At 54.2% G+C, this 19,082-nt stretch overlaps 1 protein-coding gene across 1 annotated transcript in view; it reads left to right on the plus strand.

Moving 5' to 3' along the window:
* Window positions 1–2,040: 2,040 nt before the first annotated feature.
* PLXNA2 (plexin A2) overlaps window positions 2,041–19,082 on the plus strand; it is a 178,801-nt gene continuing 161,759 nt past the window's right edge. Inside the window, exon 1 of the mRNA XM_075521525.1 lies at window positions 2,041–2,194. The gene's annotated coding sequence lies outside the window, so the exon portion shown is untranslated. The remainder of the gene's footprint in view (window positions 2,195–19,082) is intronic.

A 19,082-nucleotide genomic window follows, 5' to 3' on the forward strand; every position in this document is an offset into this window, starting at 1 on the left:
AGGGACAGAGTAGTGAAAGAGAAGAGCTTGCTAAGGAACCAATGCTGCCATCCACTGAGTGTCTTCTGTTTCCTCTCCTGAGCTGAACAGCTGCAGCCCCTGTATCTTTCCAGGGTGTCACGCTCCCCTGCTCCAGAGCTTCCAGTGAAGTCGAGGGGACCCTTTTCCTGGGAGCGGGGCTGGGCTCTTGACTGTGATGTGCAGGGAGGTATGTCAGTGCTCCACTGATAGCGATACAGGCACTATGGGAAAGGAAATCCTTTTCTGAAGGATGGTAAATGTGGTGAGGATGGGGAGAAACACAGGGAAGCTAACCTGTCATTTTCTCCCTGGAGAGGGGCCAGCGCAGGCTCTGGTTTACGGCCCTCCCAGGAGGGGGAAAAGCGCAGGATCAGGAGCTGCGCAGCGGGATGGAAAGGCATTCCCTGCCGGAGCCCCGCGCAAGAGGCTCCTGAACCCTGTACGCGGGGCAAACAGCAAAACTAACGGCGATTGGCTCTTTCCCCCCCAAAACCGCTCTTGCAGGGTCCTGCTACCGTGTCCCAAGTGCTGCATCAGGCGTGTCCCTCCATGAGATGAACCAGGGGAAGATGCAGTGAGGCTGCTTCTGTAGCCATGCTGACGCAGTGGAGGGGCTGGAGGGGAACTGCCCTGTCTGCTGCTTTCCAAAAGCAGATTGGGTTGGTTTAGTCACTTAGGTTTATTGTGAAGAGGCCCAGGATGATGGCTATAATTTTCTCTCGCAAATATTCCAATGTGTAATAAATAAATTGTTAAAAAATTCTTGATGACAAGAAATGGAAAACAGCAATCCATCATGTTATCGATTCCCTTCACCAGTTGCACTCCTCAAAATCGCTCCCGTGCTGCCTTGCTGGGGCAGGCTTAGCTGGCCCATGGTGCTTCTGGGTTTTTGGAGCAGCATGGCTGCGCTGTCCTGCCGCAGCACTGGGGCTGGCTTTGCCTCCCTCTTTGCAGGCGTTCCCAAGCCCTTGTAGGCCAATGCAGATAACCAGTGTGGCTCAGGGGTGGTTGAAGATGCTCCCCACTTTGGGTACCCTACAGCTTCTGGGTGTTTTTCAACCCCTCGTGCTAGGCCAGCGGGAGAGGCCAGGTGGTGGCTCTGTGGTGAGCCACTCGATCCCAAGGAGGGATCCCCTGGGTCCCAGCAGTGGGTGGTCACAGGACTCCCTATCCCAGCTGGCCACGGCCACTGTGGTTTTGGCAGGCCAGGTGTGAAGGTCGGTGGCTTCAGGGGCTCTACAGCACAGATACAGCTTTTGCTCTGCTGCAGGTGACATGGCCTTCGCAGAAAACTGCGTTGTCGACTCCGTTTCATAGGTGGGGAAACTGAGGAACAGAGAGCTCAGGTGTCACTCTCCCCACCACAACGGTGTGCGAGGGGTGGACAGGGGGTCAGAGCTGGGAGCAGAAACCAGCAGCCTGCATTCTCCTCCCTCCCTCCCGCAGCTGATGGGGGCTATAGCCCGAGAAATGGGGGACAGCTGAGGGCACGGGTGAGGGAGCCCTTAAGAGGGACCGGGGAGGGAGCCTTTAACTCCGCCGCCGCTTGGCCCCAGCCCAGGCGTGCCGGTGCCCGGGGATGCGCAGCCTTTCGAGGTGAGGCAGCCCCCGGCTCTGCCCGCTCCCCGTCTCGTTTTCGGGCTTTGTTTCGGCGCGGGGCGGCTTCCCCGGCAGCCCGCTCGGCTCGGCGGGGGGGCACGGGGGGAGGCCGCCGCGCTTCCCCGTACCGCTCTCCCTGCGAGCGGGCGGCTGAGCCCCGCTGCCCGGCGCCGAGGCTGGGGAAGGGTTAAGCGCGGGAGCGGGGGCGGCGCGGGGGCGGGCGGCGGCGGCGGGCGGGGAGCGCGGAGCGCGCCCGGGCTCGGGGCTCGGCGGGGAGCGCGCCCGGGCTCGGCGGCGGGCGGATGCCGGGGCGGCGCGGGGGAGGGCGGAGGGGAGCCGGGGCTCGCCGCCGTACTCGGGCAGGGGCTGCGGAGGCATGAGAGGCCGGCGGGGCTGAGCCGAGCCGAGCCGCGCCGCGCCGGGGGAGGCTGAGGGGGCTGCGGGAAGGCGGAGGAGTAGCGGGCGCCCGGCCCTGGATCTCCATGGTGTCGGGGGCCGTGTGGATTACCCCGCCGTGAGCCGGGGAGTCGGCACCCCGAGGAGGCGGGCGGCACCGGAGCTGCGAGGTCTGGTGAGTGGCCGAGGCTGGCGAGGGGCTTCTGCCCCCGGGCATCCCCGGGGGCGCGGGGCATCCCCGGGGCCGGGGCTCCCCCGGGCATCCCCGCTGCCGCGGTCCCGGCGGCGGGCGGCCGGGGAGGTGCGGGGAGGAGGTTCGGGCTTGTCCCCCCGTGCCGACCGCGGCCCCTTCCCCGCGGCCGCCTCCCGCGGGTGGCACGGCGGGCTGCAGACCGCGGGGCGGTGCTCGGCGGCACCGGCCCTGCCGCGGCGCGCCGGTACCCGGCCGTGCCCGGGGAACCCGCGCTGGGCAGCGGCTGCGCCCGGGAGCGGCGCCCGGAGGCGCTGCCGAGCGCTGCTTGCAGGGGGTAAAGAAATCCCTCTGGGTCCCCTGGTCCTGGTCATCTTCCTCCTCCTCCTCCTCCCTCCCCGGTCTGCTTTACGTGCCTATACGCGCTATACATACATGTATTTTCTCGTCGATTCTGTTGTCGTTCGTTACCGCTCAGTCGCGGTCTGGAGCAGTCAATGCACCAGAATAAACTCATTTCCGTAAAAAGTTACTGTTGGCAAGGAGGGACTCTTCTGAAAACACCCTTGAATCTTGGAAAAAATCCCCACTAAAACTTTCCTAAATCCTCGCAAGACCCTTTTTGAAAGGCAGCGAGGGGAGGGAAGGCAAACGCAGTCGTGCTCCCTTAGGAAATCCTAACTTCTGCGTGATGCTCCAAGCCTTCTCCAGCCCCGTGGCTCTTTGGATGGCGTGTGCTGGTCACAGCAGAGGCTGCTCTGTGCGAGCACTCGCCATGGCACGCTGTCCTCTCTTGTCATGACCTGCGTTTAACCTGGCACGGTCAGGCATTACAGGCTTTGTCTCCATTCAAGCTACGGCCGATACTTTCACGTTCCTGGAGGTGAAGTGAATGATGTTCAATTAATCTGTGTTCTAAGGGGTATCAGAAAGTCAATAGGTTAATATTAAGTGAGGTGAATAGTAAGTGGTAGAGGGAAAAAAAGCTGTACGTCTGTGACCTACAGTTCAAGACACTGGGTTGGAGGTGAGACACCATGAAGTTAGCAGAGTACCGTGATGTAAAAACCTACTGCTGACAGGGTTTCCCTGTTATTTGCTGAGCGCTTGATGCTTCACTGGTGGCTTGAGTGTGTTTAATAGATCTCAGCTGACTTGGGGAGATGGTCTTGTCTCTCCTTCTCTGGATGGCTTCATTGATATGGTGTCTAAAAGTTAAATCGAATGACCTACTTTACAGCGGAAAGACAGATGCCTCAGAAGAAACCTGTGCCATCTTCAGAACAGATGTTTAGCTTTTTCCCTTTAGCACAGAGGTGTTAGATCCTTTAAAATGCATTTTTTTTCTTTATTGCTCTCCTTTTGCCATTTGTTGTCACTTTGAGGACCCTCCAAGCTTAAATGTGATATTTTGGGGTGGTGCAGGGAACCAGATAAAATAGCTTTGATTTAAGGAACTTGGTGCAAGCAAGGAGCAATGTGAATGTACAACTGCTGTTGTGAAATGGCTTATCTAGCAAACCAGTCATCTTTCTCAACTCTTCTAACCATCTCCACAGCGCTTGTTGCAAGAAGATAAAGTAACCCAATTTACTCTTCATTGTCTTTATAGTGTTGGTTGATGTAATTAATTGTGGAGTTTCCCCCCGGCTTATAACAAGTTTGTGTGGTGGAAACAGGTAACAGATGCTGCGTAAGAGCTGCACACAATCCACTAATATGGTAGAAACAGCTTTTCCCGGTGCTCCTGCCACGCTTGGTCTTGCTCTTTGTGTTAACCCTGAGCTCCCCTGCCTCTCGGCAGAAGGGAGCTTCAGCTGGATGCAAAAGGGAAAATGCAAAGCCAGGCTGGCTGTGGGAGCCCGGAGAAGAGGTGACTGCTACTGCCCTGTGCTCTTTAACTCTCTTCAGCAAATTGCATTAGTATGTGACAAATTGGCTTGCAAAGCAGCTAAATGGAAATGACATTTGGAGCAGTTTGCTGTGCAGACCCTGTGGTGTCTCGGGGAAACATGTGATTTGCAGTATCTTCCCGAGATCTCCAATTTAACTACCGCTACAAGGCTTTCCAGAACTTACTTTGGGAACTCCTGTTGCAGCTAAATGTGGGAGTCTGGAGCATGTCTTGGAATAATTGCTCAAAAGCTAGGGCAGATGTAGGTGCAGACTGTCTCATGCCGTAGGCAGCTTGTATGAAGAATTGAACTAGGAAAGAAAGCAAAAGCTCATACAGAGAAATTGCATGGGGCATGTGGCAAGAAGGCTGAAGGCGGAAAGCTGTGCTTGCTAAGTGCCAACACGATGCTTTCCTGTGGGAGCTGGGCTGCGTCTCAGAAGTACCTTTGTTCAGCTGAGGTTGCGTTAGTGACTCTCGGAGGAGCGGACCGCACTGTATTGCGACAGGAAAACGTACACCTGCTTCTCTCATCCCGCTTCTCTGAGCGTATATGCGTCTGTTTGAACGTGGCAGCGATCAAGCTGTTTTAATTGGCCCCTCTGCAGTTTGAACAATAAATATGTAATGGGGCAGAGTGCCCCCCTCTTCCGCATGGCGTTGAGGCTGTCATTTTTGACGGGGAAGCGTGTGCTCTCTGCTTGCCTCGTCCCTGCGTGCTCGGGCGCCGCACTCGCTCCTGCTCCAGCCCATCTCTTGCAGCGTGTGAAAATTGCTCTCCCCCATCTGTGTTTGGCATCCTTAAAAAGAAAAAAAAGATGAACCTGAGCATGCAGTGCTCCTGAGACAGGCCCCTTCACATTTCTAAACACTCCTGATTATTCAGCTAATCTTTATTTCATGGGCCTGTTACAAGAAACACAAACGGGGGAGAAAGTAGAAGGCGGTGACACATTTAAAATACACAAGAAAAGTGCTGGCAGGAATATAATCGTTCTTATTCCAGCAATATGAAATATTTATGGGCCTAAGTTGTGGCAAGATTCTCTGCCCCCCCCTCCCACCTAACTCTTTCTGAAACGTTTTCCCCAGTAAAATAGTAACTGGGCGGTGCTGGCAGAGCCCCGTCCCCTCCAGCTGTCCACACACGCAGCCGGGCACGGCGTCCGTCTGTCCATCCCTGCGGAAGGGACGGGAGGAGCGCAGCGCACTCGTGCAGGGAGCGGAGCGTTGTGTTACAGTCTGTTAACTCGAAATAATTCAGAAGCGTCCCCTCGGCGAGCCTGTGAAAAGCCCCCTTTGAGGTGCCCGTGTTTTGTAGGAGCCCACTGCTCCCCCAGGGCATTCTGCTATTAATTCATTAGATCTGAGGGTTCCCCCCCCCCGGCAATTCAAACAGTGATGAATGGACAAAAATCCCTCAAGGGAAACATTTTTTCACTTAGTTACAAAGATTTCATGGCTAATTAGAGTAAATGTGGTTTTTAGAGTGTTAATCTCTTAACCAGCTTGGCTAGGAGGCCACCGCCACAACGGCAAAGGGGAGGGCAAGGGGGAACCATGGGGGAAAAGGTGCTCCCGAGTTCTGCCTGGGGCTGAGCCACAAATGCCGCTGGCCGGGTCCGATGTGTCTGTCCCCAGGAGCGTCCTGCGCGCGACCTCCTTAGCTCTGCCAATTGGGTGCCCACCTTCCCTCCTGGGGCACGGCGCAGGGCGAGGGCACGGCTCGGCTGTGTGAGACTTGAAGGCGTTTTGGTCTGAGGAGGCCACGAGCTCTTTGTCTGCAAAAGTGGTGCAGAGGGAGCCTCCGGGATGAAAAGCAAAGCGGGAACAAAAGCAGAATTGAGGGCAGCGTGCTGTCCTTGGGCGGCAGAGGCGGCCGCCTGGGGCTTGTGTTCAGATTCTTTCTCTGCAGTTAAAATATACGTATTTACTGCGTGGTTTAGTGCCAGCGAGGGAGGTAGGCTGCCAGCGCGCCCAGCGAGCAGGGGGTGCCTCGGGCTGGCCCCCCACGTGCCGTTGCGCCAGCCCGGCTGTGGTTGTGATGCCTCCGGCCCGCTTTCTGCAGCGAGCGCCCAGGCTCGCTGGTGAAGGATATGGTCCAGGTGGCACGTTATTGTCAAAGGTAGATGTTTTGCTGATGGAAGTCATCCCCTCTTTGCTGCCATGAAGGGGACTTGTCCGTGACGTCTGCCGTCGTCTTTCTCCCTCCTACTGTCCCTCCCGTCTGTGCCGCCTCCCTGGCATCTGCTTTTCCAGCCTGGTTTTGACTTTGCCCCAAACGGCTCTGGCAAAACCGGGCGAGTAATTCATGAGCCGGCTCCCCGCTGCAGCCCACCGCCCACCCTGGGCAGCAGGGCCGGCCGGCGGCTGGTGCAGAGAGAGCTCGGGAGGAGATGAGATGGGAGTGGGCTTGAAATTCCTCCTCATCCCACTAGAGGGGATCCTCTGGATCAGGCTGGCGGAGCCCGACTGAAAAATGAACATAAAACCAGCGACTGGCAAAGCTGCACTGAGATGCAGCCTCTGGCTGGTGTTGAGCCCCGGTCCCTGGGAGGGGGAACACGGGTTACAGTCTGAGCCGGCGCTTTGCTGAGGACAGCACTGGGGGGGGCGGGAGGATTTTAGTGCTTTTCAGGCATTCCCAGCCGAGGCAGGCTGGCTGTGGCTGCCTCTCCCTGCTCCCTGTCTGGGAAAGCGTGGCTCCCCAGCGTGGCTTGTGGCTCCTCTGCCCAGTGTGGTCTGAGCCCAAGCGCTGGGAGCTGCTCGGGTGGGGGCGAGGCTGCTCTAGCAGGACTTGACCAAGAAAGCACCAGTTTACCAAACGCACGAGTGCAACATATGTCAGTGATGTACCTAATTTGTTGCATGTTCTCTGCTGGGTTTTGAGTCTGAATTATGATCTGTCTGTGCATTTCGGAGGGCCCGAGCGACGCTGTCAGCCTGGCGTTGGCTACAGGGATGCTGGCTGCTGCCTGGTGGGGGGCTGCCAGGGACAGGGTGCTGGGAAAGAGGTGCCCTCCCCTCTGTTATCGGATAGAGCCCATCTCATGTTTCTCACCGCAATCGCTGCTTCTGTTTGGGTGAAATCGAAGTGGGAGGTGGTGATGGGGGGGAATGAAAAGCGAGATAAATGTATCGTATTATGAAAATTTAATCCTGCTTTGCCTGGGCTAAAATTACATTCAGAGCAGGAGATAAAAGGCATCGGAGTCGTGTTATAAAAAAAGTCCAGATCATCTCAAAAGGCAGAGCGATAGCGAGCCTGGGAGAGCCCAGCGAGCCTGGGAGAGCCCTGCCAGCCAGGGCCCCCGCCGTGCCCCGGGACCAGCCCTGCCCGCCGCGTTGACAAAGCTCCGTGCGGGAGGCACGCTCGGTGCCATCTCTCCACTTGGCAGCGGAGATGGTTCTTCCAAGAAACAGGTCCGCTGGGGAAATGTTGTTACCAGCTGATGCGTTTCTATGTTAGCTCCCTGCACTGTGTGCCTTCTCTCCTGTGGGTTCCTTAAAATCACGGTGCGGAGGGACGGCCCGCTGGTGTGGTAGGCTCCTGTCTGGCTGGGGATCTCCTGAGGCACAGGGGACCTGGAGAGGCTCTCTGCTCTTCAGAGGTCCTGCCTACCCCAGCCATTCCCTCTGCCCCTCTGTGCAGTGGCGGAGCCGATGGCAGCGATGGTGGGGACAGCCCAGAGCCCGTCCCTAGCCGCGTGCGGTTTCGGTGGGGGTCTGAGGGTCTGATGGAGGGCTCCTGCCCCTCCGGAGCCTCTCTGGAGCTGGCTGCATGTTGTGCTCGGTGTGGCAGCAGCTTCCCAGGCAGGAACGTCCCTCGCAGCCCTTTTCCTGCTCTGGCATCACTTCCCTGCTTCATAAAAGTGAAAGGTGATGTCTGAGTAAATATTACACTGACCTCTCACCTCGCCGCCGCCTGCTGCTGCTGCTCCTTTCTCAGGGCTCATTAACGGAGCCGCCGGCTGACCCGGGGCTGTGCCGCTGAGGAGGGGGCTTGGCGCTGCGCTCGGAGCACGGCAGGGGCTCGGGGCTGGAGCACGAGCCCGGCGCCTCGCGGCTGGGAGCTGGACGGGAAGGGCCATCTCCTTCCTGGCCGCTGCCGAGAGGCTGAGCCTCCTCCCAAGCGCGGTAAGCGGACGTTAGATCGGCCTTTGCTCGGGCTCGGTGGGGAGCGGTGTGGGCTCTCCCGGTGGGTGCCGGTGCCACGTAGCACCATAGCTGCGCTCGCAGCCCAGCCGTGGCCGCTAATGCTGGTGGGGAAGGGGAGGTGCTGGTTTAGGGTGTTGCTGCTCTAGCAGAAGCCTCTGTGGGAACAGTTAACACCAGCAAAAATCCGTGTGAGCAGGAGGCTGTTCAGAGGAGTGGGTGCAGGCAGGAGGAGCTGAGCATGGAGCCAGCCTCTGCCTCTCCACCGTGACTTGGAGGGGCCGGGAGGGCTCCCTGAGGCTGGACCAGTGGCTCCCGCCTGCCGTGGCCTCGACGCGGGCATGGGGCTCCGCAGTGGGAGTGCTGGGATGTGCGGGGCAGGTGTGGGGGGAAGCCCTTGGGATGCACAGGCAAATCTTACTCCATTTTCCCAGTGAAGGGATGGTTGGATGGGGGAGCGATAGTCCTTGGAGAGGCCATTCCCTGCGTATATCAGGGAAGGTTAAAGGAAACGGCTTGTTTTGCTTTCAGCTCCTGGCTGGCTCTTAACAGCGTTTGAAAAACAGGGGTTTTAATTCCTGCAGCAGCGCGATGTCAGGCTCCGGAGCCCCGTTTCCCTGTACCGTGTCTCGGCACCGGGGAAAACAGGAAACCTCTGGGGCAGCGCCGGGCTGTTCTCGCTCTGCCGCCCGTGACGCGCGCCGGGAAGGAAGCGGATCCACTGCGGCTGGTCCAGGAGCCGCCGTCAGACCCTGACTCAGCGTGGAACGAGTTCCTCGTGTTATTTCCAGGCTCAGTGAGCCTGGGAACAAATGCCTCCCGGAGAGATTTATGTGTAGTTTTTCTTCCGTAGCAGTTTCATGTCATCAGTAAGAGAGAGCTCGGAGCAATCCCTCGTGTGCGGCGTGGTGCGGTGGAGGAAACTGGGCATCCAGCGCGAGAAGGGCAGGAATCTGGAGGTGTGCGGGGGTTTTCCTCGGTGTTCATGCTTAACATCACTTTGGTTTGTTAACCTGGGAACGAGCTTTCAGAAAGTGAGTTTGAGCTCCAAGGTTTTGAGGTTAATTATAATACTTAAAGCAGTGGCTTTGAATTATTTTTATTTGCTTTGTGATTGTTGGGCTTTCAGAGTTTGCCTTGTCGAGATTTTCTTTATAGCCCAAAGTGGCTGTTTTTCTCCCCAGGAGCGGGAAGCTGAGGTTCTGGGAATTGGCTGTTGGAAAAGCAGGTGCCGTAATGAGCATGCGTGTGTTGGTAGCCGGATTAAAACTTCCCAAGTCACGTTACTGGAGCGGGCGATTTCCCACTTCTTTGAGAATATTACAAAAGCAGCAGCGAGTGCCACAGACCACAGCAGGCTGGTTGCTTGCCCAGGTAGCCAAATATGAGGGATTCACGTGTAGCCGGTTCATGTGAAGAGCTTTGTTCCCTGTGGCTGGGTAGATTTATGGATGTCAGAGCAGAGAAATGGTAAGTTGGCTGCTTAACAGGGATGTTACAGTTCAACTCCATAAAGCACGCAGGCTGTCTCCTTTACTCATTCATTTGCCAAGTCCCCAAAAAGTCGCAGTGACAGGAGCGGAGGACGGAGCACTGCCCTTATGATCGTATTTCCTGCCTTTGCCGGTTTATGTCACAGCCTGTAAAGTTATTTAAACAAACAAATAAAAAAAAGCCTGTGAATTTCCTTTTCATTTTTAATGGAAGTGCAAAGAGGTGGGGTGGGGAGGAAAAGGGAGCATGGCTGCAGGTTTCCTAACTGGCTAAATTATTCTTACGCTGAAAATTTGCCATCTCACAGGTTTTAAGTCTGCGCTGAAGCTAAAATATGGGAGCTCCTGCCTTCCTGGGTGTCGAGAGGGCCCGGGCGTGGTTGGGGTGTTGCAGCTCTGGCTGTACGGTGCAGGAGCACGGTGAGGTCCCAGCATCAAACCCCCAACTCGGAGTTTCACTCCTGCTGCTAAGCTCCTGCCGGCTATGCTGTGTGATTCGGGGGACAGCCGGGTGTCACTGTGCGTACTCCGAGCATCTCTGTTATCATCCTGGGTTTTGATGGGAAGTGATTTTGTGGATGTAGTAGACGCCTGCTTTATCAAAATTCACAAAAGCACAGGAGAGCGCCGGTTTGTCGACGTACATGGGTGCAGACTTTACCTGTACTACTGCAGGCCCCCAAGCATTTCTTCTGCTGTTTTCATTTTATTAAGTGTTGATGCTGAGGGTAGAGCACAAGTAAGAATGAAGATGCCCAGATCCCTTCCTCTGTTCAGCCATTGACTCTGGGAGACGCAGGGCAGCCAGAAAGGCAAGACTGCTTGCTGTGGCCAGACTGCGACGTGAGAGCTGGTTTTTCTTTGTTATTTTTCCGAGTCGGTTTATTGAATACTGAGTGCTTTCCAAAGATGCTGCTTACATACTTACATGGGGGATAAGCTCTTCTCAAAATCTGGAGTAAGCAAGTTGGGAGTAAGAGCTTCTCAAAGTCCACCTTGGAATGAGAAATGCTTGTTTGCCCTAAACTTTCTAAAAATTCTGACCTTTGATGTCTGCCCCTCTGTATTTCCGAATCAATTTTACATTACGGAGGCATCATCCGTGGTGTTAGAGAAGCTGGAAGGGCCAGATGAAAAACATCCACAGTAAGTAATCTATTTGGCTGAGATATGATGCCGCAGCAAAAGGTTCTCCGCCGGCTATTTCTCTCCTAGTTGTTAGACAGTTTTCTCCGTAGTTCGCAAGGAGTTAATTGCAGCGGCGGTGACGAGCCCTTCTCTGATCAGTGGACTGGGGTATGTTTGGCTCGACTGGCAGCCAAATGGGGAGCCTTATGGAGCAGGAACTGTGTTAAAGGCCCGTTTGGTGGTCACAGGTTTGGACCGTCTTTAAAATCTCATAGCAACCAAGGAGCATGGGCAAGCACTCCGGAGTTCACTGGAAGAAAGAGGCAGGAGCCTCTTTGCTTGTCCACTGGGGTATAATAAGGTGCTGGTACAAGTGCTTGCGTAACTGGGCTTTTCAAGGCATAAATTGTGTGACGGGGCAAATCTATTCCATCGGTTCCACCAAATAAATTTTCTGACTTGGAGGTGGCCACAACTTGCCTTGGGCCGAGCTGAGAAGTGCTAGAGCAAATTCTCGGAAAGAAACAAAAGCAGAGGCTCTTTTAAGGACTTCCAAGGATGTTGTATAACTTGTTTAAAAAAATAAGCCCTGCCCAGGGTACTGGGTCACTGGGAGGCTTAACCTCAGGAGTGACAGGTTGGGTGGGATCAAAATGACTGCAGATGGAGATTTAATTTCTGAGTGTGAATTCAGCAATACGGTTTTTTTAACCATTCGCTTCCTTGCAGACTTGTACGAAATGAGCTGTATGTCAATCCTATTCTTGAGATGAGATCTAATTTACTTTTAAGTAAAGGTACAGCCTCCCTGGGTGCGAGTCCTGCCAGCACAGGGCTTTGGGCAGCTTGCCTTCCCCGCCAGCGCATGCTCTCACGTTGTCCTTTACGTGAGCTGCAAAGACCTATTGAAAACCAAACAATTTTGGCTTAATTTCATTCTCCTCCCAAGAATGTTTTTCCTACAAACAGTGCAAATTTTAACTTGAGAAAAAGCAAAATATTGACTCATTTGTTCATCCCTGACAATTCCTGTTATGTTCTCTGCAAATTTCCATTATAAACGTGACGCTTTGCCAGATTATCTGCTTTAGCCATCTTGTTACTGAAGAGGATATATTAATTTCCTTGTCATTTAGTTTTTCTGATGTATGTGGGATCACTTGGTTAAGTGTTATGAATCTTAATGTAAATCAGCTGGGCCCTGCTTTGGGCCTCTAAAAAGACAATGGAAGCAGCACTGAAGTGATCCTGGAAAATGCACCAATTTTCCTCAGAGCTGCATGGAAACTGAAATTTGGGTGTGGAGAGAGTTTCTTTTTGACCAAGCATCTCAACCCTCTTGTTGCAGTGGAAGTTCTGCAGCTCTCAGGCCGATTATATAGCTCAAATCGTTGAGTTTTGCCTTGGTTTTGTCCCCAACAATCCTGATGAATTTGATATAAATGTATTGTGGATCTGGAAAACCAACTTGTGGTTTAAAGGAGATACGTATAAAATTGAACACCTGAAAGTATTCCTACAGCCCGTGCTGGTTCTCGTGTGTTGCTTTGCTCCGCTGTATTTTGTAGAGCAAACTCATTTGCCGCTGCAGCCTTCCTTCGGGCTGCCAAAGCGTTGGTGAAGTCCTGCAACAAATTCAGCTGCAGCTTCTCTCCCTTCTAGATCCTCTGTATGTTTTATGGAATCAAGGAAATTTCATTATCAGTTCTTAATCCATCAGCCCCTCGGTGATGTACCTGGTCGGGGTGATGAGGTGGTGTCGCTCCACGTGGACCGTGGGTGCTGGCCCATGCTTGGGCATCTGCCGTGCCCCAGCGCTGCCCCGGGAGCTGGGAGTGGCAGGGATGGGGACCGCTGCTGTGCTCGGATGGGACCGGGGCCAGGGCGAGACAGCTTCCACAGAGGAGTGTTGAATTAAAGGGTGTGCGAGGAGCTCTCCAAGCAGGCAGGCTTGCTGCATTCCTGTGAAATATGGCCTTACAAGTCCTTGAAGGATTTATTGTTTTCCGGGCACTGCTGGATCCAGTCCGATAGGCTGGATATAGGAAGGAAATGACTCAGTTGCTCTACAGACAAGTGCAGCTTTGAAATTCAAAGAGGCAGGAGACAGCTGAGAGGCTCCAACTCATTCCCATCGGGAGGCAGGTCCTTGTGTGTCTGTTATTCTTTGTGCACAGCACTTGGGGGTCGCAGCCGGGACGGGGCAGCGGGTGGGGAGGGAGAGGAGGCTCTGCTGGGCAGCGGTCACGCTGCGAACCAGCCGATGGCTCGAAACCCCTCGGGCACGAGGACACCGCGGGAGAGCAGGTGATGGCAAGTGAAGCTGGGGGCCGGCGGAGGGGAGAGGGCTGCGGCACTGCTGCGAGGCCGGTCTGCGGCGGTGGGAGCAGCTGCCGGGCTCCGCGCCCGCCTGACCATCGCCAATCGATTGCCGCGCCGGGGGCACGGCGAGGGGCAGAGCTCGCAGCAGTGTAACGGCTTTCAGGTTTTCCGAGGCGTGTTTCCCACCCACAGCAGGGTGGAGAAGCGCAGTGACCCTCCCTGCGGACGTGCCACGCGAGGAGGTTGGGTGCTCCGGCTCCCATATCTCCTTTTCTCTTGCCCGTGTTGTCTGGAGCTGGCCCCACGGTCCCTGGTGTTTGCACTCTGGTCTGAACTATACAGGGATTTGCCACAGCAAGTGGAGAGGTGGTAATGATTTGGCAAGACGAGCTCAGAATTTTAGGACCTTTTAGCCATCAAGGTGTCCGGTCCCTCTTTAGCCTCGTGCTGTAACGTCTGGCTGATGTCAGATGTGGATGTAAGCAGATGCTTTCTCCATCCTATTATCAGCTTGGTTGGAGAGAGAGAAGTTTTTAAATGACAGAAAGATCCTTAGCAAAGAAACAAGAGTTAGTGTTAAAAATAAAGAAAACAAGACAGCTTGTTTCATCTAAACAGAAGGGTTATTAAACAGGCTTGAATTAATCAGTGATCTGCCAGAGCTCTGAAATTGAAAAGCAGAGTAGAGGAGCATGGAGCAGATGAGTGGGAAGAAGCCACTTTCTCGGGTAGGCATCGATGTCCAAATGCTGTAGGGGAGAAGATGATGTTCACTTGATGGTGGGATGGAGCTGAGATGGCTCCAGGCTTTGGGGTCCTTGGCTGGAGCTCGGCGCAAGGCTGGGGGCACCTGGCTGCCAGCACTGGGACCCCCCGGCACTGATGGGCAAGACCCGCCGGGGTCCTGCCAGCGACCAGCCACTGCCCCCGTGGCCGCGAGCTCCGCGATGGTCGCTGCTTGTCGTGCTCGGTGGCGCAGACTGGGCAGGGAATGAAGACGCTTTACGTTTCCCAGGATTCGGGCACCTTGAAACACTTTCAAAAACTGTGTCAAGCACCCCAGTGATGCACTGAAAGGGGCAGGCAACCCTGTGTAAAGAGGCTTTCATAGGTAAAGGCCCTTCCTTCGTGTCGTTGACAAAGCCGGTGTTGCTTGCAGTTCATAGCACATACTTCCACTAAGACAGGCCTGACGAGAGCTGGTTAATGGTCCCTGAAGGGTTCTTCAGTGCTATGTGGCTCTCTCCTGCATCAACCTGTCGCTTCAGTTCTCTTGTTAATTTAAGGGCTTTTGCAGTTGTGTTCTGCCTTTCCAAATCCTTGTGATCCCACGGTGGTACCTGCATGATGATTTCTTCCACTTCTGCGGTGGGAATGCCAGCATTGCGTCTGGCAGCTGAAATCTGTAGCGAAGCAGCGAGCCCATGGTGCTGGTCGCGCAGCAGGGATGAGCCTCTCCCTTTGCGTGTCTCTCCCCCTCTCGTCCTGACGGCTCCTGCCCCGGTTCGGTGCCACCCCACCCCTACCCTCCCCGTGCGATGGGGGAAAGCGCAGTGGTGGACAGCACGGTGTAGGTTTGACTTGGTCGTTATTGCTCATAATCTGAAAAGATAATCCTGCTCCGGAGCAGCATGGAGCATCGTAACCAGTAAACACCTCTCGGATGGGGAAATGAGCCTGAATGTACACACAGGCAGTGGCGTGGTCTTAATAATTTCAGCCCTGCTGGCTGAGTGAAATCTATAGCTGCACAGTTGGGGATTCAGCATCTCAGAACCTAATTTTAACAAATGTACAATTTCCTGGTTTACTTAGGTAACAGCACTGTGGCTACTGTGTAAATACATCTGGCTGCCGTAGGGAGTGTTGGGGATAACGAACACCGCTCGCTGTACAGGGCTGGCACAGCCAAAGGATTTCTGTTTCAGGATTTCTGTTTAATGGAGTGGCTGGGGACCCATTTAATTTGAAGCTGGGGTTCTTCACTTGCCTGTGGTGCACTTGGAGTGAGGCCAGGAGAAGCTGCTGCTTATTTTTCTCCTCCAGTTCGGTGGCCGCTCTGTGATCTTCCCTCGTGCTGCACTGTAATATTCTCTTGTAATAAACTGCAGCTGGATGTCACCTGGGGAGAGAGTGCTGGGCTGAGGCTCAGGAGATAAAACTCCTAGCTTTGCCACTGGGACCTTTTGACTAGCCTTGGGCAAATCATTTAATCGTTTAATCTGCTTGCACCTAAGGTCACCATCCATTAAATTCTATTTTGTTGGGAATAAAGTCCATGAGTGATCAAACGATGTTCAGGTGCACGAGTGAAGGGGAGTGGATAAACCTCAGTCCATCAGAACTCGGGTAAGAAACTAGAAAAAGCACTTTCTAAGGGACATACTGACCTAGATTGCCTGGAGGGGTTGTGGACTCTGTTTCTGGAGGTCTTTAAGGATGGTTTAGAGAGACATCTCTTGAATTATGATTATAGCTGGTCCTTGCAGCAGGAGACTGGATTAGAGAATCACAACTTTCTGGCCACAAATTTGGATGATTTAATGTTATCTGAAGCCATTGACCTGTTTACACAGGTTTGGATGAAACTGAGGCTTCCCAAAACTTGAATAAACCAGCTATGAAACGTAAGTGTTATGTTTTCCCTTCGTCTCATACTTCAAGGCAACCAGGAAAATAAGGGTCTCTTCTGCTCTGTGCTCCAGTGCATGGTGGTGTTGCCAGCCTTGGGTCTGTCCTCAGGGACTGCATGGTGGATCAAGTCCTCTTTTCCCAGCACCTCTCTTGATGCAAGGTAATTTATAAGCTATTTCACAGCAGTGTACTTGAAGCTCAATAGCTGCCAGCTGGGGTTTCTCAGATAGCAGGTGTCAAGTATCAGCACAGGGAAAGAAAAAGGTGTCTAATTTCTGCCACCTAGGTGTCCTAGGTTGATTATGAATTTTTCTGGACGTCTTTCGGGGTTGGTGGGTTAAATGTCTCCAGCTACAATGCACAGCTGGGTGTGAGCCACGCCAGAGCCACAGCTGTGGTCCTGCTCTAGATTTGCCAGAGGAGCCAGTGCTCCCTTGGAGACAGCGATGATTTTGTCAGTGTTAAAGAAATGCCTCCTTGCTGTGTCGCAGGGATGTTTCAGCATCCTTGGGGGTCAGAGGTAGCCGTGCCCGTGTTTGCTTGTCACCGCTGTGTGGGGAGAGTAGCCCTGCTCTGCTGAACAGCCTCTGCTCAAAGAGTTTATGAACAGAGGTGCACCAAGAAGCTCTAAACCGGTCCCTTACGCACGCTTTGCTACAGCAGTTTATGCCTGGTAACTCCCTTTTGAGTCTTCCATCGATTGAACATCCGAGTGCCTTGTGTATGAGAGCATTATCCCCATTTCACAGGTGGGACAGCTGAGGCAGAGAGCAACGCGACTTGTCCGGGTCTATTCAGCAAGTCTGGGACAAAGGCAGGAGTAATGTCAGACCACTGGTCAGGGTGCTGCGCCATGCTCTCCAAAATGCAGTTGCAAAGATGAGGCTACAGGGGGTTTCTCCCTGGGATTTTCTGTTTCTCTTTACCCCAGACCTGTTGGGATGTGTGTGCTCAGGAGGCAGATGGGGGGGAGAGGTGGCTTATCCGGTATGCGTTGTATAAACAATATCTGAGGTCTGGACAATATGAACAAATTTTGTGCATAATTCATGCAATCGTGTTTGTTATCAGGGAAATGCCTTTTCATGGCTGGGTTTCGTTCTTCCCCTCCTCTTCCTTGTCCCAGGGCTGGAGGAAGCAATAATCACAATGCTGTATTTTGCCCTCTTAACTCTTTCTCAGAAAGCTGCCGAGCCTGTCAAATACCATCCCTGTGAATAAGCAGCTCCAGGGAAGCAGGGACGCGGCTCCCAGCACGGTTCCTGCCTGCGGCTGCCAGCACGGCCCTGCGGAGCCGGGGACAGGCACGGCCAAGGGGCCGCGAAGCAGAGGGCACGAAGGTGGTTTTCAAGCCTGATACCCAAAGGGTTCAGTATTGCAGGTTATGCTGTAGGAAAGGCTTGGTATTCGTCATCCCTGTGGTTCAGTAAGCTCTGCAGAGACCTCGGACCTGCTGACAGGCACCTTGCTGGTGATTTACAGCTTGCTCTTACTGTTGTTAGAGTCAAAATATACTTTAAAAAAAAAAAAAAAAAAGTTGCTAGGAGCTCTCCTCGTTGCTTTGGATTACAAAACTGTAGTTACTTCACATCAAGCTGCCGGTAACTTCAGTTGGTGTCAAACTCTGGAGCAAGCGATTGAGCTGGCTGTTGCTACCTGGCTTTAAAATGCCCCGTCGCTGCACCGCAGGCTTCCTCGGCGCTGCTGCCGCAGCCTGCGACGGGCGCTGAGGCTCCAGCGGCCCTGCTCCAGCACGGCCGGGAAAATCTCTGCTCGGGGCTCGAACGTGCCAAGGCTTCTCTTGCCGGAGAAAGAGGCAAAGACACTGAGAGCAGGGAAGGGACTTGGGCGAGCGGGTGTGCAGGTTTCTGCTGGGTAAGGGGGGGATTCAGCAGCGTGGGGCTCGTCTGGCTGCTGTGGCTCGGCCGAGGAGGCAGGACTGAGACCCAGACCTCCGATCCCGGCTGGAAAGGTCCCAGAGCTCAGAGATGCTCAGATCAGACAGTTTGGCTCAGAGCTTTTGTGGAATTCTAACCAAACGAAACTCTATTAATTATTGTAAGGTCTTCCTCCGTAGCTGACAAATGTGTCCTGAATATCACTTCTTCAAAGGGGATAAATCACTACGGCAGCTTTAATGGTTGGAAATGTTTCATAGAAAAATTCCCAATGGCCTCCAGGAGGGATGCAGACCCAGCATGCATGTTCTCACTTGCTACGAAGAAACGCCCAAGCTCTCGGCTTTTATCCCTCATTCCACTTGGCAGATACGATACGGAGCCAATGCAAAGAGAAAGGGTCAGGCTGGTGCAAGGGTGAGGTTGTTCCAAATGGTTTGTTCTTGTATTTTAGTTTATATAGTGTAGCCTGCCCTTTTGGTGACCCTTTTGATAATTCTGGGGGACTTCTGACAGCCCGGTGACCTGCAGGGGAGGTCAGCAGCGCGAGCCAGCCGGTATCCCTGCTCCCGGCCTCGCAGCAATGAATCTTTTTTGACTATAAAAAGCAAAAAGGGCAGAATCCGCCTCCAGCTTAGAAAGCAATCACGGGCCCGCTGTCCCCCTCCCCATAAGCTCAGTCATTTCTCAGGAGGCTTCGTTCTGTGAGGCAACTCTCCGAACTCGTGTGGCCATAGGAGAAAAAAACGTAGAGGGTTTTATTGCCCGCTCTGCTCCCCCTTTGTGGGGTGCTTGGGGACCCCCGTGGCCTCCGGGCCGGGAGCGACGCAGGGACGGGCTAGGAAAAGCGCGCGGCACTCGGACGCTGAGAGCTGGGGCCGGGAGGGCGGAGGCGAGGATGCTGGGGTTGGCGCGGATGCGTTCGCTGTGTCTCGGGGCGCAGGGGCCGTGGGAGCCCCCTCCTGCGGGGGGGAGGGAGCGTCCCAGGCACGCAGGACCCGACGGAGCAGAGGCGATGGGCGAGGGCTCAGCAGTGCTGGCGTGGGGCTGTGTGTAAATCACCGCTCACGAGACCGACCCTCTCCCAAAAGAAAAGATACCGGCACCCCGAAGCGAACGCAGCTGCCGCGCTGGTGACATCAAAATTGGTCCTTTGATCCGTTATTTTTTTCCACAGGAGATTCTCTTTTTGGTTTTGCTTTAATTTTCCTTTTTCGCTCTTTTTTTTTTTTTCCTCCATGTGCATAAAATACCACTAATGACAAACCATGGTGCCCATGAGTGAGTGACAGCTGAAATAAGAGAAATGACTAATCGGGCCTCCTGAAGCCCTGTCGCATGGAGATTAA

The sequence above is a fragment of the Mycteria americana genome, chromosome 20 (genome assembly GCF_035582795.1).
Source record: "Mycteria americana isolate JAX WOST 10 ecotype Jacksonville Zoo and Gardens chromosome 20, USCA_MyAme_1.0, whole genome shotgun sequence".
Classification (NCBI taxonomy): domain Eukaryota; kingdom Metazoa; phylum Chordata; class Aves; order Ciconiiformes; family Ciconiidae; genus Mycteria; species Mycteria americana.